Consider the following 26,612-nt stretch of genomic DNA (forward strand, 5'->3'; position numbering starts at 1 on the left):
CACTGTTTATAAAATTTGAATAAAATGCCAAATGCATACTTGCAGACATGAAGATATTAAAATCGTGTTTCAAGAATCCATCACACATGAACTGGAACATGTCCTTGAAGATGGGACCGCTAACGCGTTTCAGGAGTCAAGCTCCCTTCCTCAGAGCTGGTCATACCAGTAGCAGATCAAAATATATATAGTAGCTTCAATTGAAACGGTTCATCCCCCCAGAGGGAATGGGCGGGACCGTCCAGTGCAACAAAAGGCCTTCTCCGCCTTAGATGAACATTAACCCTCAAAATACCAGTGGCCACTATCTAAAAACCCAAATGGAAAAAATCAGGACCCACAGGATCATGGAATGTAAACCAGGGAAGCAGAGCCAAAAACTATATATATATATATATATATATATATATATATATATATATATATATATACATGTCATGAAGTTGTAGTAATGTGTACACACTCTGGGTGGGAGCTCCTACTGAGAGACAGGTTGATGGGTTATGTGTATTGTGTTTGTAGGCTTACCCATCCAAGATCTCTCTTGTAGCCCTCCCTGTCTACCGATGGCGACATGATGCCAGAGCCTCCGCCCTCTCTGTGCCACCGACCACCGGTCCCCGCACCTTCAGAGCCCCTTGCGTGCCGAAGTGAAACCGGCTCGGCGATCGCTCATGATGTCCAGAATGCATTCCCTTCGGAAGGATGTCGCTTCCGGGTTCTGGAACGCACGCCTTCCGCTCTGCGCTCCGGGACCCGTGTCGCGTCACTTCCGGTGGGCCGGGGCAGAGACTCGGTGTACGGCCCGCCTCTGTCTGTAGCCATGGGAACCTGTAAACAACCTCCGCTCGATCCCCGGCCCGTCTGCCTGCCACCGATCGGCTGGAGGGATGAGCTGCACCCCAAAAAAGGACACCAGATGTGACTTAGATCAATGTATAGAATTGTCACTTTATCAACTGTGTTCTCTTAGCTTTTATGTCTGAACAGTAACGCCAATAGCCTGAGCTAAAGAGTGGCACCAGATGTTAGAAAAGGGTCACTAGAATTCATTAATTCACTTGGAACTCTTCCCTATATTGTTTGGGACTCTGTAGTATGCCCCCCAAAAAAACAAGATGTTTCATAAGTAAATCAATCAAAAGTGCTGGTGTTGGGCTAACGGGGGGCCAGACAGAACGGAGAATAAATCAAAATAGTTATAACAATAAAAATAAATATATATATATATATATATAAATGGAAATGGTAAACGTAAAGAACCTTCTTTTTAATATTATTGCGCACTGGACAGTCGCGCCTTTAACTCCCTTTTTTTGGACACAAATCCGGCTAGAGTTCACCAACTCTAGTGTACCATGTGGTGTTCCAATTTGTTAGCATGCAGTACTAATGTCATTGCATTTTCGATGAAAAATGATCATATATATAAACGTGTATCGTAATTTTAAAATAATGAGGACAAAAAAAAAAAAAAAATTATATAAAATGATACATGATAATATTGCATAATTCAAGTGGCCTATGCATGTACAGCTAAAATATATAAACATCTTAAAACCATTAGAATAATGAATGTGCTGAAGGCTTGTTATCACTGGGACTGCCATCAAATGTGTATTTAATAATTATAAAATATATAATATTTAATATTGTGGACCAAGTCCACCCAAAGTCCTCATACCCAAAAGCCTGTCCCACTTGGTGGAATCTCCTAAACTATAATTGTACCCCAAAACCCACCCTCCTTCTCGCACCTCCTATTCACTCACCACCTCTCACTTCCCCCCCCCCCCCCTCCTGATGTGGTCATCACTCTTCGATCCCTCCTGACCAAAGCCATGGGACGGGCTAAACCTGCAATCAACGTATAACAGCTGTAATATCCAAACACTCATTCAATCCCCTAGGAGCCAATGGCACTGAGTCTCTGCCCCGGCCCACCGGAAGTGACGCGACACGGGTCCCGGAGCCCAGAGCGGAAGGCGTGCGTTCCAGAACCCGGAAGCGACATCCTTCCGAGGGGAATGCATTCTGGACATCATGAGCGATCGCTGAGCCGTTTTCACTTCGGCACGCGAGGGGCTCTGGAGGTGCGGGGACCGGTGGTCGGTGGCGCAGAGAGGGCGGAGGCTCTGGCATCATGTCACTATCGGTAGACAGGGAGGGCTACAAGAGAGATCTTGGATGGGTAAGCCTACAACACAATACACATAACCCATCAACCTGCCTATCAGTAGGAGCTCCCACCCAGAGTGTGCACACATTACTACAACTTCATGACACAAAATGTTATGTGTTTTCATATGTATATATATGTATGGGTTTTGGCTCTGCTTCCCTGGTTTACATTGCATGATCCTGTGGGTCCTGATTTTTTCCATTTGGGTTTTTAGATAGTGGCCACTGGTATTTTGAGGGTTAATGTTCATCTAAGGCGGAGAAGGCCTTTTGTTGCACTGGACGGTCCTGCCCATTCCCTCTGGGGGGGATGAACCATTTCAATTGAAGCTACTATATATATTTTGATCTGCTACTGGTATGACCAGCTCTGAGGAAGGGAGCTTGACTCCAGAAACGCGTTAGCGGTTCTATCTTCAAGGACATGTTCCAATTCATGTGTGATGGATTCTTGTAACACGATTTTAATATCTTCATGTCTGTGAGTATGCATTTGGCATTTTATTAAAATTTTATAAACAGTGACCACGGGTAATGCACTAGGTGTTTGCGCCTCCGTTTTCTTTTCTTTTATGTACCCATGTTGGAGTTATCTGCCTGAGGAGAGCAGCACACCAGTCTTCCCCTTCGGAGTGAGCGATTGGCTGAATTGTTTGTTTGGATGTTTGGCATCATGCCTAACTATATACAGTTTTCCTCTTCTGAAAAGTTTCTTACCTGGAGATCTGATTAGATCCTCCTAAGGCTCAACATAGGAGCATGCAAGGCAGGCTGACAATGATGCTGACAATTGCAAGGTAGTGACTTAGGGTTGTCAACCTGCAACAGGTGGTGCTGTTACTGACAGGATCTCAGGCGAAGAATATTTATTCAGATTCAAATAAAGATTACTAGTGTTTCATAATGCCTGATATACTAAACATACATACACTTTAATCTTAATGTAATCTTATTACTGTGCGTTTACACAGTCTTGTTTAATATTTGGTGGGGGAAGGGGTTATGGGCAGAAAACTGCTGCCGGTATCTGCAGACGACTCATTTTTGTTTGGTTTCTGTACTTTATACCTGTCTGTACTGTGTGCAGTGCTGTGGTGAGGCCCTGTTTACTTGAATGAGTGGTATTCGGTGGTGGTACTGCCTGCCGAACGAGATGGTATAATATTTGCCCATCCAGATGACTTTGCAGTTTAACGTGATTGTAACATAATTTTTCTTTTTTTAATAACAAACAGGTTATACTTACCAGCTCTGTAGCCCTGATCCTTGCTCAAAGGCATTTGTGTGGGCTAGATCCGGAGCCATCCTCTGTTTGTCTATTGACACAGCACAGCTTGGCCCTGCCCCTGATCCATCGTCACAGGCTGTAATTGACAGCAGCAGGAGCCAATGGCTCCCGCTGCTGCCTCCATGCCCAGTGAGGAGGGAGAGAGCTGCTGCTCTTGGGCACAGTACTGGAATGAGATCGGTCTCAGGTAACCTAAATACAGAAGGTTTTTTACCTTAATGCATTAAGGAAATAAACTTTCTGTCTTTAGAACCACTTTAAGGGGGGAGGTGAAAACTCATCTGAACCGTCTATTTTTACCGCACCCTCCCCTCCCCCCCCCCCCCCCCCCCCCCCCCCCCCCATCCCAGCTGCAAGTAAACTGGCCCTAACTGTATTAAATCAAGGATGATGTGCCTATTATCAGAACATTGTAACTTTTCACATAATATCTGTTTTTATGAGGTTGATTTTTCATTGTATTTTTGTAATATTTAACAATAGAAAAATAATACTTTGTTGAGGGTGTGTGGAGAGCTATTATATTTCATGTAATATGAGGTGAAAGATATCAAAAAGCAGAACTGACATTTCACCAATCCAGGCATATTCACATTTTGTAAATTGAGATCCATGAACACCACAGTGCAATGCATATAAAGATGTGTAACGTTTTGTTGTCCATTTTGCCCTGTTCGTTGCCCTGCAAATCCCTCTTAAAAAGACCTTACATATAAGAAGATGGCTAGAGTGGCTGCTTAATCACAGTCCTGTTTTCACTTGTGAAGCTATTAATCTGTGATAAGAGGTTTTCACTTTTGGCTGAACTTTTCTAGCTCGCTTGAGTACCTCTTCAGTTAATTAGAGAAAACTTTGGGCTAAATAAAAGTCAGGATATTATTTTAAAATGTTAAACGTTATTTTGAAATCGCTAGATACAAAAGGTTTACCTCCTTTCATTCTAATGAGAGAGCAGCTGATATTGAAAAACATTCTTACACTGTCAGATATTGATTGCCTATATCAGTGGTCTCCAAACTGTGGCCCTTCATTTGCCTTTATCCAACCCTTGGGGCACTGATCCTCCCACTGACACCAATGATGAGGCACCATTCTTTCCTATGACACCAACAATGGTGCACTATTCCTTCCACTAACCCCATCAATGGTGCACTATTCCTTCCACTAACCCCATCAATAGGGCACTATTCCTCCCACTGATACCAACAACATGGCACTATTTCTCCCTTTGACACTAACAGTGGGCCTCTATTCCTTCCACTAATACCAACAACATGGCACCAGTTCTCCCTCTGATACCAATGATGAGGCACTGTTCCTCCCACTGATACCAATGATGGGGTACTATTCCTCCCTCTGACACCTCTGTCTCTATTCCTCCCATTGATAACAACAACATGGCACTATTCCTTCCTCTGATACAAATGTTTGGGTACAATTCTCCCTCTGATACCAACGATGGGGCACTATTCCTCCCACTGATACCAACAACATGGTATTATTCCTCCCTCTGATACCAATGATGGAGCACTATTGTCTCCACTAATACCAGTGACAGAACACTGATCCTTCCACTGGTAACCAATGATGGGGCACTATTCGTTCACCTTCTGACCACAAGAGCCATGTCATTTTTGTACTGCCACTAACCACCAAGCCTGAGGCATAGTTTATTCCCAATGACGTTGGGGCATTTTCTACTTTCTTATGCCCCATTCTAGCCCCTCTAAAGTCTGAAGTACAGTATATTGGCCCTTTGTTTAGAAAGTTAGGAGACCCCTGGTCTATATTTTGTGCACAGAGTAGAGCTTTTATTGCATAATGGGAGTCAAGTTTCCCCACCCACCGGTTCATCTACAAAATACTCTGGGCAAAAGGGGTAACTGTGCAGAAGTTCAGACTTCACACAGATATACTGACAGTTTTTTTCGCAGAATAGGCTGTAGTTGTACTTTCAAATTTAAAAAAAGTCAGTTTTAGATGATTGTTCTTAGCAGAGTTTACCACTTTAAATTGAAAATGAAGTCTTAAGACCTGATCAAGGCGCTTCTCTGCAGTAAGCATACACCTAGGATATTTTCTCTTCATTTTGATTTCTGGAAACAAAGCTTCCCAGTGCATGTTCAGTCTTAATTACTTACCTAGATAGTCTTAGAACAAGGGCATTTGGAAATCTGTTTCAGGAGCTGGCCAAGCATGTCTACCAATATTGCAATTGATTTTTACATTACCATCCTAAGTAGAATGAATATGTACCCTCATCAGTTCCTGTATCCCAAGGCTTTAGAATGCAGGTGTTTAGTGGCGGGCTCTATTTTTAGTTTCTGTTGACTGTTTGTAAAGCTTTCCTGGTAAAAGAAAAAAAAAAAAGCCAAATTTTGTCTTCTTGTTAACTGACCACATGACTGTCCAAAGACAGAAAGAAACATTTCTTCTGAGTCTCAGATATTAGCCATTATGATGACGTGCTGCAATATGCATTGACACATCAGGGCTCCTACTGACTCTTAAACGGTATTTAAACCCAAGCCTGTCATGTATTGCATCTTAACAATCCTTAGATACAGTGGCTGCATTCGTTTTTTTTTCCCCCCAAGCTTTTTCATCCTGTGATCCTGCCAGTTACTCGCTTCCTCTCCTAGGAGGAGTTATGGAGGAGCAAAATTGTCACCCTTGGACAAGAAGTGTATTAGGACTTAAGAGCTTCTCCCCCTGTCCTAATGTCCATACTTTAGAAGGGGGTGGTCCGTATTCATGAAAAGAATTTGACAGGGCTGATGACAATGTTAAAAGTGAAAATCCAGCCTGTTCCAACGAAGCCTAAACCTGCTCTCACCCTTATCTAAACCCTATTCGATCTACCCTGCGAAAGGAAGATGTGTATACTTACCTATTTTTTGAGCAATTGGTCTAATCACATGATCTCCTCAGTGGCCAGTTTCAATGAAGAAGGGAGATCGCCAACAGATGACGTCACCCATAGGCTTACTATGGGGCATCCGTTGTCGGCTGTTCTTCCTCTACACGGAAGCTGCTGCTGACAGCTGACTATGTGACCAGACATGTTTGCTCTTAGAATAGGTAAGCATGATGGAACCATCCAGCACCCAGCTTTGGTGCTTCTCTCAAGATATAGCTTTCTCCAGTCTAGAACCAGGTATTGTAGCTGAGCACCCAAGACTAGGCAACACTGACTTAGATGCAAACTGGAACTCTTTATTGTACAGAAATACAGGTTTTTATACACTTTAAAAGTAGGTCAGTCACCACATGAACAATAAAACCAAATATTATCCAATGGTTCGATAACAAGGTAGAGCTGACACAAGGCTAATCCCATCATGTAGGAAACCTCGAAGAGTTAACCAATTTAGCCAACAGACCGAAACAATAGGTGACTTAATTGACTCATTTAACAACGGGAATTCACACCTAGATAATGCTTTCATTAATGTAGGGACCCCATACTGTCCAGCAACAGTCTAATGTGGAATTTATCTTCATATTTAAAATGTGGAATTTATCTTCATACATTTCTTGAGGGATATTGTGGATAAATATTTCTGTCCCAAGTGAAGGATCCTCCCCAACCTGGTCTGCAGGAGGGCCACCAATCTTCCTTCTTACCATTAACATGTACACTGTTAATAATATGCCTTTCCATCCACTCCAGAAGGAAAGCTTTACTGTCCTTATTCATAGAAATAATCCAAGCCTCGCTCTTAGCTTTCATCACTTGGTTGTCCATCATTGGTTGTCCATCATCTGCTCTCTCAAAAGCCAGGGCCCATAGTCAGTAGGCAAGAGGCCACCCTGTAGTCCCCTCCAAAAGCCCCTGTCCTGTTTGGGTCTGTTACAAGAAGTATAAGCATTTTCCTATCACGGAGTACATAGAATCAGGTTTAGAAGGGGATGGGAGCAGGTTTAAGCTTAGTTAGGAATAGGCTGGACTTCCACTTTAATAATACTGCATGAAGTGTAGAGCTGACAAAAGAAAGAATGGTGGAACACTGCAACAGGGTCCAATGATGAAGACTTCTTTATTGGTCAGTGCCAGACAAAAATAACAGGAACAGTTGACGCGTTTCACATGAACGATTCTCTTAATCATAACATTGATATGGTCCAAAAACCAGGAATTTAAGCACACTCACAGAAGAAGTGTATGCACAATCTCCGGGATGATTGGCCAGGTGCTACATGACCATTGATAACAGGTGAATAAAATAATTAGTACACGGAAAAGAACAAGCCAAAAGCGACACATGCAGTTAACATCGTGAGATACATGAGGACATAAAGAGCACATTCTATACATGTTACGAATATTTCAAACGATCTTTCATCACTATAATGACAAATATGTGGTGTGTTGTCATGCAAAGATGTCTGTGGGCACTTTATGCCCTCAGATAGATGGATTGCTGGTAAAAATGAGCAAGTATAGGTAATACATATCACACTAAGGTGCATACAAATATATATAAAAATACCTCCATATCGTCAAATACCTAACACACCAGATGTGTGAAACATAAATATTCCCATACAAAAATTGAAGGTAAAGACAATGACAGCTGACGCAAAATCTAGATACGGGCGACAAAAATATGTGGCCCGTATATAGACTATCCGTGTATACAAAACACAATCCCATAAAAAAAAAAAAAAAACCCCAAAAAACAAAGGGATTGTATAATGAAGTGCCTAAGTTTAAACAATATGCATATAATGAGCATAGGAGCAATAAGAAACTAAGTTCATGCATCCCACTATATATCCCGCTAATCAAAACAAAATTTATAAATTTATATATAATGTATCAACATTATATTCCCTACCTCTAGCAGGGAAAACCATGCAGCACGGGACATAAAAAACAAATACGGAGAACCTACAGATAGAAAGAAGCAAAGGAAGACCCAATTGGACCTGCTGGAAAAAGGGAACATAGAAACCGAAGTTGCAGTTCACAATAAGCAAACATAACATTTCTCTATCATTCATTGGCGGATGCAGTCTCTGATCTTCATATCTTCATATCAGTAGGGTTATACTGCCCCCTACAGGAGTAGGACACTAGGCAGAAAAAAGTTCTGGCTACGCCTATGGGCAGTCCCAGGGGGTATACCCTCTCTCCCTGCTATAGGATGTCAGTTATAGTCTGCCTAGTCAGGAATAAGGACCTAGTTCCTTGCTGGGATCTCTGGTCCTGGCAAAAGTTTTTTTTTAGATAGTTTTTTCTAGTAAGCCTTTTCTCCGGATTTTTTTTTTCTGTAATTTTGTGATTTTTTTTTTTTCACTGGCGGCCATGTTCTGGGAGTTCCTAGAGGCAATTTTTCTGGTGGTGAAGCCCCTCCCTATACCCTAGCGCTGACACTCAAATCTTTCTCTGAAGATCGGGATCGCTGCAGACCCGTGCTGTGCAGACGTTCTGGGCCTTCCTGGTGCATCTTTGGTGAAGGGTGGTGAGTATGGGGGGGTCTCTCTCTGCTGGCGGTCTTCAGTGAGCTCTACCTGACCTCTTGTGGGACGTTCTTGAATAAAAATAAAACATTTTTCTCAACTTTTTGCTGACGGGTTACCCTAGTGCAAAATGGACCCTGCAGAACATGTGATCCCAGATGTCCATAGATGCACTTTTGGCGGTCCTGGAATAGTTTGTGTCCTGGGTGGAGGTGGCCTTTACCCGCCTACCCCTGCCTCATCTGATGTGTAAGATTCTGAATCTGATTCAGCCAACGCAGATGCGGGTCTCCTTGCCAGGTCTAATACCTCGCCCCCTGTCTCCTCTGATAGTGAGGATAACATCTCTACCTCCGCCACCACGCAAGAAAAGGCGCTGGTGGACGCACTGGTTGTATCTGTGCGTGAGACCTTAAAAATGGAGGATGCAGCTGCGACTGCGAATAAGGTGCAGATTACGTTTGGCATTCACAAGCCATCCAGAGCGGCAAAGGATTTTCCCTTTCCCGCATATTTTGACAACATGCTTAAAAAAGAATGGGATTGTCCAAAGCGTTCCACTGGGATGCCTAAGCGGATTGCTAGACGCTACCCCTTTGAGGAGTCCCTTATAAAGAAGTGGACTGTGCCACCTACGGGGGACCCTCCAGTCTCAAGACTGAATAAAGCTACCATGATCCCAGTGGAGGATTCCCCATCCTTTAAGGATCTAGCAGATAGGAAGGCGGAGTCTGTGGCCCGCAATATGTACTCCCTGGCGGAGTCTGCACTAAGACCGGTGTTTACGGTTGCCCTTGTCTCGCAAACCTTGACTGAATGGGCTAAGTTGCTACGCCGTTCCCTGGAGGGGCACAACTTTCCCCTGCCTTTGCGGAGCTGTTGGTCCAGGGGCTGCAATTTGTTTGAGATGCCGCGCTGGATGCTGCTCTCATTTTGGGCCGACTGTTGGTTTCGGTAGTGGTCATCTGGCCTATACTTTGGCTAAAGTGCTGGTCTGCGGATCAGACCTCAAAGAAGGCCTTGACTGATCTGCCTTTTCAAGGAGATTGCCTGGGCTACCATGGATGACATTTTCAAAGGTCTCACAGGGGGTAAGAGTACCTTTTTCCCACAGGCTAACAAGGGTAAGGGCCCGCTTTGCAGACGGCCCCTCCTTTTGCCCGTTCTGCCCTTCCAATGAGAGACTGTCCCCAGATCGTCTACAGGCTCTCCTTGGGGCGGTAAAGGACCTGTTACAACAGGGAGTAATAGTTCTGGTTGTGTGCGTAAAGTTTTCAGGGCTTTTATTCAAACCTGTTTACGGTCCCCAGGAAGGAAGGCAAAGTGCGTCCAATTGCTTTGTGCGAGTTCAAAAATTTAAAGATGGAATCCATTCGCTCGGTGGTGGCTTTCCTACATCAGGGGGATTTCCTGGCCTCCATAGACATCAAAGATGTCACATCTTGTCACATCCCAATATGTGCAGGACATCAACGGTTTCTGCGCTTTTCCGTGGGAGAGGATCATTATCAGTTTGGGCGTTACCCTTTGGTCTCGCCTCTGCTCCTCAGGTCTTCACAAAGGTGTTGGCTCTGGTCCTGGCGCTGTTACGACAGCAGGGGATATCGGTCTTGGGTTACCTGGACGATCTGCTTCTTCATGCGGAGTTTCCCACGGTGCTGGTGACAAATTTGGAGATCACCATGAGAACTCTGGAGGAGTTTGGATGGCTTCTGAACCTTCAGAAGTCGTCCCTGGTCCCTTCCATGAGACGACTATCTGGGCCTGACTTTTGACTCGTCCTCAGCTAGGGTGTTTCTTCCTCTGTAAAAACTCCAGACTGCGATTCATCTGTTGCTGTCCCGCAAATGGTCATCCCTTCGGACCTGTATGAGAGTTCTGGGACTGATGGTGTCGTCCTTCGAGGCGGTCCCCTTCGCTCAGTTCCACACAAGAATCCTCCAGAAGGAAATCCTTCTTAAATGGAATAAGAATCCAAATTCCCTGGACAATCAGATCAAGCTGAGCCAGGTTACCAGGGAGTCCCTGATCTGGTGGCTTCAGTCCCGATGCTCAAACAAGGGAAATCCTTCCTTCCTATATATTGGACAATTGTCACCACGGATGCCAGTCTGTGCGGGTGGGGAGGGGTTCTCCGCAGGTTTTCTGCTCAAGGAGTCTGTTCCTTGGAAGAATACAGGTTACCGATAAATGTACTGGAGCTGAGAGCGATCAGGCTTTGCCTAGTCCATTGGACCGAGTACCTTCAGGGTTGTCCAGTGCGTATTCAATTGACAATACTACGACCGTGGCTTAGGTCATTCACCAAGGGTGCACCAAAAGTGTCCTTGCGGCCTTGGAAGTGGCCGGCATCCTCCGATGGGAGGAACGCTTTGTTCCAGCTCTCTCCGTTGTTCACTTTCCAGGAGTGGAAAATTGGCAGGCAGATTTCCTCAATCGACAGACCTTGGATCAAGGGAAATGGTCTCTCCATCCGAAGGTGTTCCAGCAGTTGTGCCTTCGTTGGGGCACTCCAGATGTAGATCTGTTGGCATCTCGGATCAACAGAAAAGTGCAAAGGCTTGTGGCCCGCTTCCGGGACCCTCTGGCGGATGGCACGGACAAGCTGGTGGCCCCGTGGGTTCAGTATCAGCTGATGTATGCCTTTCCTTAGCTCAAGTTGCTGCCAAGACTTCTTTGCATGATCGAGGTGGAAGGGCTCTGGACTGGCCTCGCCGAGCTTGGTACGCCAACCTGGTCAGGCTTGTACTATCAACCTGAACCTTGATAGTACTCACGGCTAACTTTTTATCAACTCCCCTTTGTAGGAAAGCCAAGATCCAAGCCACAGAGTAAGAGCGAGGGGGAACCCCAAGAGACTCATACCACGCAATAAACAATTTCCATGTACGATGATAGATCTTCCTAGAAGTAGCTTTCCTTACTTTAAACAGAGTAGGAATCACTGAAGCAGACAATCCCCTGTCCTTCAGCACCTGGCTTTCAACAGCCAGGCCGTCAAAGCCAGTGACTGCAAAGCAGGATGGAAGATCGGCCCCCGAGACAGTACCAGCCGATGAGCGGTCCTTATGCCATCATGGTGCAGTATTATATAGACTTTATTCTGATAAAAATAGTAATCTCTTACAGTATAGGCTTTGTTTTGCCAGCACAAACGCGAGCCGCAGGCCTACGCTGCTGTGTCCCGATACGTCACTTCCGGTTTTTCGCTGTGAACGCCGTTGTACTAGTTGTTTGCACACTAATCACCCACCGTTTCATTTTGCACACACAGCACCTTATTTCAACTGGTTTTAGTATATTTATGTGATTTAATTCTGTGCACCAGATTTAGATTTAGCACCTTAATAGATTTGCACCTTAATAATAATGATGTTATTGATCAATTAACAATTGAAGGAATATATTGCACATACGCACCTTTTATATTTATTTATTGGAGTAATTTTTTTTTTATACTCACAATATGGATGCTATTTATGAATGAATATCCTATATAACCAACTGTATGATTTGCTGATTTGAATTGATATTAACTATATTCCTGAAGCGCAGTACCCCCCCTCTTTTTATCTTTATTTAGTAGACTGCCTAGGTACCAGTTTCTGTACCTGCAGCATCAGGGGCACACGTATTTTTTTAAATTCCCGTGATAGCGCAAGAATCACATTTACATACATTCATTAATAAATCATCTATGTAGCGATAGAACAGCTTCATATGTTGTCTAAAAGGGTGGCATGCTCCATAGACTCGTGATCTCTCCCACCATCCCATGTAGAGATCGCTTCTCAACACCTCTGCAGAAAAAATTCACTATTAAAAAAAATGTGGGTTGTTAAGTACAGCAGAACATCCAAAATGTACAGACGTACTTCTGGGGTGAAATTGGTATAATGCTCCGCAAAAAACGGAACCGCGTCAATAGCCAGGTTATGAGGTATGGAGGAATGTAGGCTACTCACATCACAGGTGACCCATGCGGCATAATCATCCCACACAAAATCCCCTACGATGTTTAACAAATGGTTAGTATCTTTAAGATGACTGGGGAGATTATGTACCAGCGGTTGTAAAATGTTGTCAAGCCATTGGCCCAATCTCTCATTGAAAGAGCCAATGCCAGAAATGATGGGTCTCCCATATAATGGATTTAACCCCTTATGTGTCTTTGGGAGATGGTGAAAAATGGATACCACCGGAAATTCAGGGATAAGGCTAGTGCTCATTTTAATATCAAAAATACCTAACTTATCCCCTTCATTAACCAGTTTCGTCAAAATAGCTTTGAATCCTTTCGTTGGGGTTTTTTATGCACCTCAGTGTGCTATTTAATATACACCATTATTTGCTTATTTTTGCCAGCAATCCATCTATCTGAGGTGATAAAGTGCCCACAGACATTTTCGCATGACAACACACCATGTAGTTTTCATTATAGTGATGAAAGATCATTTGAAATATTCCTAACATGTATGGAGTGTGACCTTCATGTCCCCATGTATCTCACAATGTTAACGGTATGTGTCTCTTTTGGCTTGTTCTTTTCCTTGTGCTCATAATTTTATTCACCTGTTATCAGTTGTCATGTAGCACCTGGCCAATCATCCCGGAGTTTGTGCATACACTTTCTGTGATGTTTGCTTAAATTCCTGGTTTTTGGACCATATTAATGTTATGATTAAGCACAAATTGTTTGTGTGAAACGCGTCAACTGTTCCTGTTTTTGTCTGGCACTGACAAATAAAGAAGTCTTTTTCATTGGACTCTATTGTAGTGTGCCACCATTCTTTCATTTGTCGGTTATATCTCTGGTGGTAAACCTGGGTGTGCACCTGCGTGGGTCAATCTACTACTAATTGCCTAAGCGATATATCATTTGTGTTTGAAGTGTAGAGCTCCTGGATTTCCGGTAGATCACCAGGTATTTTTCCACACTTGCAGTGTTTAAGAGAGAAACATTGGGAAATGTGCATGTATCATGTATTTGAGAAGTTTGCTAAATATCTGTTTTGCAACCCAGAAGAATGCACTCCTGTAAAAGGATCGCTAAAATATGCAGGAAGAACACTTACCTGCTGCTTATGCGTCACTCTATTGCCAGCTGAAGAATGTAAGTTGATGTCAAGAGAGTGATGCCTTACACATCCAGCTGGTGAGGGAGCGACATATGCAAGCAGTGTTTTACCGTGCTGCTTTGTTTTCCATAGAGATCCCTTCTGCTGCCAGTAGCAGACATTGGTGTGACATTGGACTTTCCCTTAGGGATTTTTCTCTTACTTCCTGTCTGGTAAAACAGTTATCACCCTGACAGGGAGAAAAATAAATATCTCTACCAAATTGACCATTAGGGAGGAAAAATCTCTAAAGGCGCCTCAGATAGCTGTAACCTGACAGCATTGTAATCCTTCCTGATTTTATCCAGAAAAAAAAAACAAAATTTAGGCTAAACATACACTTTTTTGGTCTAAGCAAGTTTATTGATGAGTTGTGCAGTACAATAATAAAAAAAGGTACAATTATATATTGCAGATGAGTGTTGAGTAGTCAGTGTAGGACACACAAATTTAACCACTTGCCTACTGTGCACTTAAACACCCTTCCCATCCAGGCCAATTTTTTAAGCTTTCAGTGCTGTCACACTTTGACTGACAATTGCGCGGTCATGCTACACTGTACTCATATGAAATTTTTATCATTTCTTTCATGCAAATAGAGCTTTCTTTTGGTGGTATTTAATCATCTCTGGGTTTTTTATTTTTTACAAAAAAAAAGAATAAAGACAGAAAATTTTGAAAAAAAAAAAAGTTTTTCTTATTTTCTGCGAGTAAATTTTGAAAATAAATTTTTCTCCTTCACTGATGTGCGCTGATGAGGCGGCACTGATGGGCACTGATGAGGTGGCACTTATGGGCACTGATGAGGTGGCACTTATGGGCACTGATGAGGAGGTACTAATATGCCGCACTGATAGGCGGCACTGAGAGGTGGCACTGCTGGGCACTGAGAGGTGGCACTGCTGGGCACTGAGAGGTGGCACTGCTGGGCACTGAGGTGGCACTGCTGGGCACTGAGAGGTGGCACTGCTGGGCACTGAGAGGCAGCACTGACGGGCGGCACTGATGGGCACTGATAGGCGGCACTGAATGGCACTGGCAGATGGCACTGATGGACACTGACGGGTGGCACTGATGAGCACTGATGGGCGGCACTGATGGGCAGCACCATCAGTGCCCACACTCAGTGCCCATAGTGCTGCCAGTCAGTGCTCATCAGTGCCTAGATGAGCAGGCACTGATGGGCACTGACTGGCAGCACTATGGGCACTGATTGTGGGCATTGATGGGGGGCACTGATGGCGGGCACTGTGGGCACTGATGGGCAATTTGTGTATGTTTTTACCTTTAGTAATCAGGGCACTGGTGATTAGTGCCCTGATTACATTCCTGTGTGTCCCCGGCGGCTGACGGCTCTCCCTTCTTCCTCACACTGCAGGCTCCGTGTGAGGAAGGCGCGCTTGCGATGAGAGATGATCTCTTATGTTTATATATGAGATCATCTCTCATTGGACGGCTTGATCACGTGGTGAATGGCCGCTGTGATTGGGCATTCACCACGATCTGTGATCGGCTGTGTCCAAGGGACACGGCCGACACAGATTCTCCCCGATGCGCGCTCGCGGGAGCGCGCGGGGAGGCTCTTTCTGGGAGGCCGTATAAAAACGGCCTCCCGAAAATTCAAGTCCGCGCTGCAGCCGTATATAGGCTGTAGCGCGGATGGCAGGTAGGTAAAATAACGTAATTAACTTGTTGTGCAAGATCGTGAATAAAAGAACAAACTAAAGCATCAACAATAAACTTCCAAAACAAGGCAATGAGGGAGACTTCCTAAAACAGGAGTGCACAGAATCTGGTACAGCTGTATATAGTAACCAATCAGCTTCTAGGTTTTATTGTCAAAACTTAATTGAACAAGCTGAAATTAAAAGCTGATTGGTAACTATGCACAGTTGCACCAGTTTTAGTAAATCTCCCCCATTGTGTCATAGTCTCATTTGTAGTGGATTAAGTTTATCGGGTATGGCATGTATGTAAGAAATTTAAATGCATAGTTCAAATTTAGTTGGATGTCCTCTGTGGGAATACACTATTTTTTATGAGGTAGGGTGGAATTAAAAAGTGCTAGCCATTTGTCAGACACTGGAGAGGAGGTAGATAGCCAGCATACTGCTACCGTTTTACAAATTAAGACTGTCAGTTCTGAAATTGTAATATGGTGTTCAGTGAAGTGTTCACTCGCTATGCCCAATGGGCAAAGATTGGGTTAAGGGGAACTGGAAAGCCCATACTGTTTAAATTGAGTGGTTTGAAGTCAGAATGAATCTATGAATGGACAAGCCTGTGCCTAAACTTGGAAAAAGTGACTTTGGGAAGTGATGTGACCTTAGCCGATCCTCTTTCAGAGGAAATGATTCCAACATGCTCTGACATTTAGTTAAATGACTAGCGCTCACAGAAGATGAATTCCATTCCTGGGGTGAAAGAGAAGTATGTACCTCCTATCGTTCTAGGAGGGTGACCTTTAAAGGGCACGTTAAAGCTCAAATTCAGCCAAATTTTTTTTCTCTTTCGTATATTGACGGACACCGCTTTTCATTTTCATGACTATATGGGTTATACTGCCCCCTACAGGAGTAGGACACGAGGCAGATAAAAACTTAACTACACCTATGGGGCAGTCCCAGGGGGTATACTCCCACTCTCTGCTATAGGTATTCAGTTTTTTTTTTTTTGCCTAGTCAGGAGTTAGGACCTAGTTTCTTGCTGTGATCTCTGGTCCTCGCAATTTTTATTTTTTTTATATTGAATTTTTTCCTCTTTTTATTATTTTGTTCCTGTGTGATCTACAGTCAAATGTCAGATTGGGCGACAAAATAGATAATCTAGATCCTTAGGGATCCCCCCCCCCCCCGTCCGACCAGCGAGTGCATGCAGACCGCAGCTCCGCACTAGGTCGGCCATGACACAGCTCCACTTGCCTGGGGCTGGCAGGGGGGGAATAAAGTTCTGCGAGGGCGCATACGAAATGGCTGCCGGGGCCCCCTTCCTGTTGGGATTGTTTTTGTGCTGTTGGGGTCCCCCATTTTCTTGTAGCTTCTTTTTTTGTATACAAACTTTTATTGAAAGGAAACAGAAGATGGTGGTACAAAGAGAATTGGTACAATAATATGACAAAAATTGGTATCACATAGAGTAAACAGAGATATAACAATCTTAAGTCATTTCAAGTTAACTCTATTCAAAATGGGAATTTGATATCAAAATAACAACAAGGGTATCGAGAATATAATTCCTGGATATAGGTACAGAGCAGAAAGAGATTTCCATAACACTAAGCGTTAGGCCGGAGACACGGTGTCAAATAAAAGGGTTTTAAATAGTTAGTCACCTATACAGTAATTAGAAAAAAAAATATCTGAGTGTGTAATCCATGGGTCCCATTTATTAGTGTGAAATTTAATAGAGTTGTAAATAGTATGAAAATAGCCTCAGCGGCCATTTTCTTGTGGTTTCCCATTGAAAATAGCGGCGGCCATGTTTTTGGAGCTGGATGGGGGGTGATTCAGCGGTGGGAGCCTCTCCTCAGCCTCTAGTGCTGATCCCTGGACATTTCTCTTCATTATCACCGCATGGTGTGCGGTAAGTCTGGTGCTGTGAGTACCTGAGCAATGGTGGTGAGTCCTTTTTTGGGGGTTTTCTCTCCCTTTCTCTGATATTGCAGTGGTAGTGCTCTGTGCTGGGCCTTGGGTTTGCCACAGCACGGTGGGGTGTCCATTACAGTGTTCTACACATTTTTTGGGTTGCTTCCCCTCTCCACTAATGGAGTCCCTGGAGCATATCTCACCACCTGATCCCCTCTCTGAGGCTGTCGGACCCTACGGGTCCCTACAACTGACTGCACTGCCGGTGGTCCTGGAGTCCTTGGTGTCCAAGATGGATTTGGTCCTGGGCAAACGGGGTAGCAACGCTTCACCTGTTTCCTCTGTCTCATCAGATCCAGAATCTGATTCGGCTGCCGCAAATGTGAGTCTGCGTCCACGCACCCCGCATGCTCCGATTAGTAAGGATGATTTCTCTGCTCCTCTAGCGGCACATAAGGCACTAGTGGATGCACTGATTGTACCAGTGCGGGAAACCTTAAAGATGGAGGATGCGACTAAGGCAGCATCAGAGGCGCGGGTCACCTTTGGCACCCACAAGTCCTCCAAAGCGGCAAAGGTGTTCCCCTTTCCTGCCTTCTTTGACAATATTGTCACAAAACAGTATGGGTACCCGAAACGTTACTTTGCAAAACCTAATCGATTTGTAATGCAGTACCCCTTTGAGGATTCCCTCCTTAAAAAATGGATGGTTCCTCCTGTAGTGGACTCAGTTTCCAGGTTGAATAAAGCCAGCATAATCCTGGTTGTCTGTCTCAGTGGTCCTATGGCGTATTATCTGGCTTAAACGCTGGCTTCTAAGAAGGCCTTATCCGACCTTCCATTTGTGGGGGTTCGCCAGTTTGTAGCTTCCGTGGATGTCATCATCAAAGGCCTCACAGGGGGAAAGAGTACACTTCTTCCTCAGGCTTCCAACGGTAAGGAGTCTTGTCGCAAATGGGGGCCTTTCTTTTTCATCCCTCAGGGTCTCAAGACCAGGGATCTAAGCCCTTCAGGGCCTCCGCCGGGGGTTCTAAGAGGTCTTGGCCTGGCAAGCCCCGAGTGGATTCTGCCAGACCTGCAGACAAGACTTCTTCCACATAAAGGATCGCCCTCACCCGTATCTGGGGTGGGGGGGACGTCTTTGCTGGTTTCTGGATCCGTGGACTTCCCTGATCCAGGACAAGTGGGTCCACAATGTAATTTGCTCCGGCTACAAGATCGAGTTTCGATCATGCCCTCAGGAAAGGTTCTTCCCATCCAACCTGCACTTGTCCCTGGATCGCTTAGGGGATCTCTATGAGGCAGTGCAAGACTTGTCACTTCAAGGGGTGATTATTCCGGCTCCATCATCGGAACGTTTTCAAGGTTTTTACTCAAACCTGTTTCCAGGAAGGAAGGCAAAGTGCATCCCATTTTGGACCTCAAGACTCTTAACTTGCTTTGTGCTGGTTCAGAAGTTCTAAATGGAATCCATTTGCACGGTAGTGGCGTTCCTACATCAGGGGGGATTTCCTCCCCTCCATCGACATTGACGCCTACCTTCACATCCCAATAGGTGCCGCCCACCAGCGCTTCCTCCGCTTTGCCGTGGGCAAGGAGCATTATCAGTTTGTGGTGTTACCCTTTGGTCTTGCCTTCGCTCCTCGGGTATTCACAAAAGTATTGGCCCCGGTGCTAGCATAGCTGCGTCAGTGGGGGATAAGGGTACTGGGATATCTGGACGATCTGCGTGCAGAATCTTTGACTGCTCTGTTGGACAACTTGGAGATTACTCTGTGAACCCTGAAGGAGTTCTAAAGATTCAGAATCCAACTGAAGTCTGCTCTGGTTCCTTCCACAAGTCTGGACTATCTGGGTCTTCCTTAGATAAACTTCAAAAATTGCAGGAGGCAATTCAGCTTCTGCTGTCCAGCAGAGGGTCATCTCTTCGGACTGGCATGCGGGTGCTGGGCCTGATGGTGTCTACCTTTCCATTTGCACAGTTCCACACGAGATCTCTGGAAAAGGAGATTCTGGTGAAATGGAACAAGGATCCTCAGTCTCTAGACAATCTGATCCTGTTGAGCTGAAGTACGAGGGGGTCCCTGGTTTGGTGGTTTTGTTCTCCGGCACTTGGTCAGGGAAAATAATTTCTTCCCCTGTACTGGACGGTTGTCACCACAGACGCCAGTCTGTCTGGGGGGGGGAGGTGTCCTCATCACAGAGTGTGCTCAGGGGGTCTGGACTTTGAAAGAGTCCAGGCCTACTGTTTAATGTACTGGAACTCCGAGCGGGTGCCTGGTACGGATTCATTCAGACAATGCCATGGCTGTAGCCTATTAAAATCACCAAGGGGGCACAAGAAGTGTCCTGGCTGCTCGGGATATAGCCAGCATTCTAAGGTGGGCAGAACAAATCATTCCAGCCCTCTCTGCTATACACATTCCAAGGGTGAAAAATTGGCAGGTGGATTATCTCAGTCGACAGGCGTTGGACCAGGGGGAATGATCACTTCATCTGGAGTGTTTCATCAGTTGTGTCTCTGGTGGGGTACTCCCGAGGTGGATCTGTTGGCCTCTCGCATCAACAGGAAAGTGCAGAGGTTTGTGGCACGGTCTCGGGATCCTCTAGCCGACGCCACAGACGCATTAGTAGCTTCTTGGAGTTAGTATCGTCTGATTTACGCCTTTCCTCCTCTCAAGCTTCTGCCGAGACTCTTCCGCAGGATCGAGGCAGAAGGGATTCCGGTCATCCTAGTGGCTCCAGACTGGCCTCGCCGGTCTGTAAAGGAAGAAGGTGTAACATTCTGATACTGAGGTAGTTAAAGCGGTTGTAAACCCTAGGAAAAAAAAAAAAAAAACCTGCAAGACAAAGGCATAATGGGCTAGTATGCATCGCATAATAGCCCATTATGTGTAACTTACCTTAGAACGAAGCCCCCACACGGACCCCTGGACATCGCTGCGGGCGCTGCCATGATCCCTCGCCGTCTCTTCCGGGTTCGGCAGCTCCGGCGCGGTGATTGGCCGAAAGAGACGGCTCCGGCGCGATGATTGGCCGGAGCCGCGATGACGCATGCGCGCGGGAGTGATTTTCCGGCAAGCTCCCGGCAAATTAATTGAAGGTTCCCCCGGACCTTCAGAGCACATGCGCCGCTCGCGAGAGCGGCTGCATGCACTGTAAATATCTCCTAAACAATGCCGGTTTAGGAGATATTATTTGTACCTACAGGTAAGCCTTATTATAGGCTTACCTGTAGGTAAAAGTGTCAAAAAGCGGGATACTACCGCTTTAAGGGATTATTCCACCTTTTCCATTATTGTTCTCATGATCAATGTACATTTACTAATATTTTGGATTGAAGCCTGCAGAGCATTGCAGTTTTGATCAGGACATTGCATTTACAATTCACAGGCTCCTTCTTGAGCCAACTCAGTCCATACAGAGTTATTGCTATGAGGCTGGAGGAAATGTAGGATACCAGGAGAAAGAAAGGATTGATGCAGCTCTGCACAGTCCCTCTACTATGGTGGCAGGTGGGGCTTGTAGCAATTCAATGGAAACAATCTCAGAGCTGAATGATAGGACTATGCAGGCAGAGCCGCGCACAACCATACTGAATTTAAATAATTAGGCCTCATTCACTTGGACGCTGAACCTCGTAGACCGCAAATTGGCAATTTGGTAATGCGATTTGAGCATTCAGGTTGTGTGTGCAGGCAACCCATGTAAGTCTATGGGGACTCAGAGGTTGTGCAGAAATGGTTAGTAATTCCAGTTTGATAGGGATGTGGGTGAGTTGCCCTGAATTCACACTGTTGCCTGTCTATGGGGAAAGATTAACTGAATTGAAATTATTCTCTTTTGAGAAGAGGCTACTAAGGGGGGTATTTATCATCATGTACAAATGCACAAGTGGTCTATATAGTGATCATGGTGTGGAGTTATTCACATTAAAGACATCACAAAGGATAAGGGGGCACTCTTTTGTCTGAAGGAAATACTTCTTGACAGAGCTGTGAAAAATGTGGAATAGGCTACCTCAACAACTAATGCGGGCCAGCTCAGTAGATTGTTTTTAAAAAGGATGGATGCATTTCTAAAAGCACAAAAAAATATCTGGCTATTAACATTTATAGGTAATAACACCAAAAATTGTTAATCCAATGAATATCCAATTGGGCTCTGGGGGATTGGGAAGGCATTTTTCCCCCTTCTGGAGCAAGTAGGACAATTTTCTATGCAGGGTTTTTTTGCCTTCCTCTGGATCAACTGTGGATGTATGATTCTGTTTTTATAGAGGGTTTCTAATAATTTCTTTTCTATTTATTCCTTTTTATTATTTTTTTTTAATAGTTGAACTATATTGATTTGTGTCTTTTTAGCCCTAACTATGTATGAATGTCTATTTCCTCTCCTTTGAACTACAATTTTTATTGCTTTGACCAATCTTCCAGCAATGCCAAATCATGTTACAAACACCTCCATTAATTTCAACCCTATTGCACATAGCTCCCAACTGTCCCTGATGTCAAGGGACTGTCCCTGTTTTGGAACAAAGTCCCTCTGTCCCTCTTTCCCCCTCATACGTTCATCATTTTGGTCTGATCTATATAGCTGTATATAAAATGCAGTATTTATCTTTCAAAAAATGGTTTCTCAGTGCTAAACCTTTCGTCCAATTTGTTAATTGCTGTATTTGTAAATGTCGAAAGTCAGAATAAAGCAATAATAGTGGTGAAAAAAGCACTTTTGGGTTTAGCAATTTTTTTTGTATAATTTTTCTTTTAAAGGGGCATGACGGGGGGGGGGGGGGGGTTGTGTGCCCTATGCCTACATACTTTTGCTAATCCGTAATTCCTATCTCAAAAAGTTGGGAGGTATGCTATTGCACACCTTTTTTGTCATAAGCAAAAAGACATACCTTCAGTTATGAAAAAATAAATAGATTAAATAGGACAGAACCTTGTACAGAGCCTTGTGGTACATTACTTCTGACTGGTCTCTGCCCCTAATGAACCTAATTATCAACCACACTCTGAGATCTATCCTTTAGCCAGACGCATATTCTGAGATCTATCCTTTAGCCAGACGCATATCTGCTGAACCACCTTGGTTAAAGTGAATGTGAACTTTATCAATTAACTTCTCTTTTTTGCTTGCATTTCCACACTCCCAAGACATGCTGGTAATTTAATTGGCTCCAGTGTAAACTGGCCCTAGTATGTGTATGTATGAATGTAAGATGGGGACCTTAGATTGTAAGCTCTGTGAGGGCAGGGACTGATGTGAATGTACAATATACAGTGCTAAGCATAAATGAGAATACCCCAACAGATTTGTCAGAAAGCCTAACTTTCCTTTCAGAATCAACATTTTCTATGGGACACTATATTACAAAATACTCCTACAAATGCAGGCCATTGATTACAATTAAGATTTGTTCACAAAACAAGTATTTTTCCCAACAAATTAATTCAAGACTTTGTTGCAAAAATGAATACACCCCAACTAAAGTCTTAAGAGCAAAGCTAAATTTTAGATGACAAAATCTTAATTAACAAGAATTCAACCTCAGGTGAGTCTAATTCCCTTCCCATTTCATGTCAGCAATAGCACCACATTAAAGAGAAATGTCACAAGGCGTGAGTAAGAAAATAATTTCTTTACACAAGAAAGGTAAAGGCTACAAGAAGATCAGCAAAGCTTTACTCATCAGTTAGAATACTGTAACAAAAGTGATACAAAAATTTAACAGATATGGAACTGCAACCATCTTACAGAGATGTTCAGGCCATCCAAGGAAGTTAACACCTCAACAGGAGCATCTTCTGATGAGAAGGGTTGAAGAAAATCGCCATGCAATTACACTGTAGTTAGCTAAAGAAGTAGAAAGCGAAACTGGGATGATTGTTTACCGTGACACAATATGGTGTACACTGCAGAGGAATGGCGTGCATGGGTGTTATCCATGAAGGAAGCTTCTCCTAAAGCCAATGAACAAAAAAGCCCACCTAGAATTTGCCAGGGCCCATGCTGAAAAATAAGACTACGGGGACTCTATACTATGGACTGCTGAGACCAAGGTAAATGTTTTTGGAACCGATGGCTTCAAAACTGTATGACACTCACAAAGGTAAGGAGTACAAAGAAAAATGGAGGGTGCCTACAGTGAAACATGGTGGTGCCAGTGCCCTTCTGTGGGGCTGCATGAGTGCTGCTGGTTTTGGGGAGCTTAATTTCATTAATGGTATCATGAATTCACAGATGTACTGCACTATATTGAAATAGAAGATGCTACCATCAGTCCGTGCCCTTGGTAGCCGTGCCCTTTTCCAACATAACAATGATCCAAAACACACATCTAAGGCCATTGTTGCATTTCTGAAGAAGAACAGAGTGAACGTGATTCAGTGGCCAATTATGTCTCCTGATCTGAACCCAATCCAACACCTATGGGGAATTCTGAGGAGACAAGTATACCATCACTCTCCATCCATCATCCAGGCTCTAAAAGAAGTTGTTCTTGAAGAATGTAAAAAGATAGCTGTTGCAGTATGTTGCCAATTTGTTTATTCCATGCCTAGAAGACTTGTGACGGTGCTGTCTTTTTCAAATCATGGAGATCATACAAAATACTGAATGTAGTGGTTTTTGTTGTGGGATGTATTCATTTTCGCATCAGCTAATTTGGGTAAAACTGAAAGTTTTGTAATCCAAGTTTATAATATTAACCTACCTTTTGTGTAATGAGCTAAACAAATTTTCTATAAACTCAGTTTTGTCAAAATTTTGAAATTATTCTTTGCAAGCTAATAACTTCCTGTGCTCTCTGCTTGTGCTCAAGGTTGGGTTTTGGAGATGTCATGTCATAGACAGAGCCACTGTATTCTTGGGACATAGTGATAGTAAAAGCTAACTGTTTGGTGTTTCAATAAAAAGCATGCTATACCTACTTGCTCTATGCAATATTGTACAGAGTGGTCCCTTACCTCCTCTTTGTAGGTCCCCTCCTTCTTCCTCCAGGTGCCCCCTAGCAAACGGTGTGCTAATAGATGTGTAGCACCCTCCTAGGTAGGTGCTAGTGAGGGAGTATAGTTTTTGGCTCTGACTACTTACCAGAGGGGCTGCAGGCAAATCTATATTGCTCTTTGCTTACCAGAGAGCAGGATCTGTTAGTGAGGTCTGCTCATTGTGCTCAGTATGCGATTCATTGTGCCTGGAGAGTGTTTCACACTGGTCCAATAGGGAGGCATGTTGGACAGTGGGAGGAAACCTGACGAATGGATGCATAGGCTTTGATATAGTCCTGTTGATTGGCAAAGGCAGGTCGCCTCAGTGCATTCTGGGATACTGTATAAAAGCCAGGAGCACATGTGCTGCGGGGTCTTGGTCTGGAGAGCAGAGTCCCAGAGGGAAGGGGACAGCTGCCTCCTCCTCTGTAGCAGTGGCACGTGGTCGCAGGAGGTCGTCCTGAGGGCCAGAGGAACAGAGCTGAACCCAGAGGTCCTGGAGAGCTGATTGGAGGGGAGACCCTGGAAAAACAGTATCGTGAGTACATGGGCTCGTGTCAAGGGGGGCCACCCCAGGAGTGGGATAGTCAGTGGACGGGTGTCGGCAGTGAAGAGAGAGGATACTGAGGAGATTGTCCTAATGATAACACATAGTTCATCAAGTCATCTTAAGAAAGAGACTCAAAACTAAATTCACCTCAGTGGCATGGTGAATCAACAGCCTGGCTGTATCTAAAGATAGAGGTCCTCCAACATTGTGAATAGTTAATTCAGAGTATCCCACTATTCCCTTCTCCCATCCCTAATTTATAATAAAACACAAAAAACAACCAAATACCCCTGGACTGGTTACTGGAGCAAGCCTGAGGAGGAGTAGAGAGATTGTGCATATCAAGGTTGCTAATGGTAACTCAGGGGGACCCGAAAATGTGAAATCTGGCAGTCCTCAAGGGGGCAGTGCTACAGATGCACACAGCAAAGGGAAGCCATACCCCGTTCCCTCCACACAGGAGGTTGGCTGACATCAGCTGGAGCCTATGACTCCTACTACCTTCAGTGTCTTGCCTGTATAATGGTGGTTTTTACAGGAAGCATTTAGTCAAGCATTGTAAAATGAATTGTTTACTATCCTCTTCCTATCTGTTATGTGTTAAATCAAGCCCCCTCATACATTTTCATTGTTAGCATTACTTATTTAGTATTCTATTTCCCTAGTTGACAATGCTGCCTTTACTTCAGCTACTGTTCAGAGTTGTGAAGTTTCAGGTCATTGGAAATGAGCCATTTTGTTTTATTTTGTTTGACCCAATAGCAATTACCTGAATGCATCATCCTTAATAATTTATGACTCATTTATACATTTCTTTTAGCTCCGGTTATATTATTTATCAGAATTGTAACTTTTCATATTTTATTGTGCACATTGTTAGTGAGCTGACTGTCCAATATTGTGTAATTTTGTTTATTTCATGTAAACACTGTCCATGGCGCTAATCACTATGCAGCTCCTGCGTCATGTAGGACAGTTATAGTTCTGGCTGTCTCCTCTCTTCATAGAACATGATAGTAAAATTTATATTGTTCTAGAAGAGAGGAAGGAGAGAAAGCGATCAATAGTGTAAAATCTAAAAACAGAGTTAACATGGAAGACTGTCAGTGGCAGGGTGGGTTGTGTTTAGGATCCTGAACAGGATCGTGGGATGGTCCTTGCTGCAGCGGCAGCCCTGTGGAGACAGGACAGAGAGGTTGAAGCCACAAGCTGCAGGGAGCCGGATGACGTAAAAAGATATTTTTCACCAGTTCTTGCGCTGACCAAATATACACTTCAGTCCTGGCCGATAGATAGTTACATAGTTACGTAGTTAGTGAGGTTGAAAAAAGACATCAGTCCATCCAGTTCAACCTATGATGTGTGTGTGTGTTTGCTTTTAACCGTACATTGTATACCCCTGTATGTTGTGGTCTCTAAGGTGCCCATCTAATT

At 44.1% G+C, this 26,612-nt stretch overlaps 1 protein-coding gene across 1 annotated transcript in view; it reads left to right on the forward strand.

Moving 5' to 3' along the window:
• CWF19L2 (CWF19 like cell cycle control factor 2) overlaps positions 1-26,612 on the forward strand; it is a 410,652-nt gene that overhangs the window by 154,176 nt on the left and 229,864 nt on the right. The gene's annotated exons all lie outside the window — the stretch shown is intronic.

The sequence above is a fragment of the Pelophylax lessonae genome, assembly GCF_965119305.1.
Source record: "Pelophylax lessonae genome assembly, chromosome: 2".
In the NCBI taxonomy this organism is placed as follows: Eukaryota; Metazoa; Chordata; class Amphibia; order Anura; family Ranidae; genus Pelophylax; species Pelophylax lessonae.